This window comes from Chanos chanos, chromosome 9 (genome assembly GCF_902362185.1).
Source record: "Chanos chanos chromosome 9, fChaCha1.1, whole genome shotgun sequence".
Taxonomy (NCBI): Eukaryota; Metazoa; Chordata; class Actinopteri; order Gonorynchiformes; family Chanidae; genus Chanos; species Chanos chanos.
Window position 1 is genome coordinate 41,108,559 of NC_044503.1, and position 727 is coordinate 41,109,285.

Consider the following 727-nt stretch of genomic DNA (forward strand, 5'->3'; position numbering starts at 1 on the left):
CTCTTTTCTCCGCTTCTCTCGTCCTGTCCTACTGCATCTCTCCATCTCACTCTCTTTTCTCCGCTCCTGTCGTCCTTCCCCCGTCTTTTCCCGGGTCTGATCCTCTCAGTCATGTTCTCCTCACGCTGGCGCAGACTGTCTGTCTGGAATGAGAAGGGTTCTCTGTCTGTCTCTCTCTCTCTCTGTCTCTGTCTCTTTCTCTTACACACACACAGCACTAAGACTGATACAGAATGAATACACATAACCGCTGTGGGGACTCTGTGCAAAATGAGGTCTTAGAACATGTGAGTGTGAGTGTGACACACATTCACTTTACTGATGATAATTCACCAACACAGACACTATAGAAATGAATAGAATAACGGACACTATAGAAATGAACAGAATAACAGAATAACCATCCCATGATGCCTCTGTGTTTCAGATGGACCAGAGAACGTTTGCATCAGTGGGCAGAATGAGGTGGAGGTGGGGTCAAAGGTGACTCTGACGTGCTCTGCTGAATCCGCACCTCCTGCCTCCTTCATCTGGATGTTGAATGGAAGAGAAACAGGAGAAACTACAGCCTCATATTCCATAGAGAAGATTAACTCCACACACAGTGGGAATTACACCTGCACAGCCTGGAACAGTGTCAGCTCACCATCATTTAACAGGTGAAAGTGAAGTTTCACTGTGAGTTCACACACACACACACAGATCTATAAACACAGCTCTACCAAGA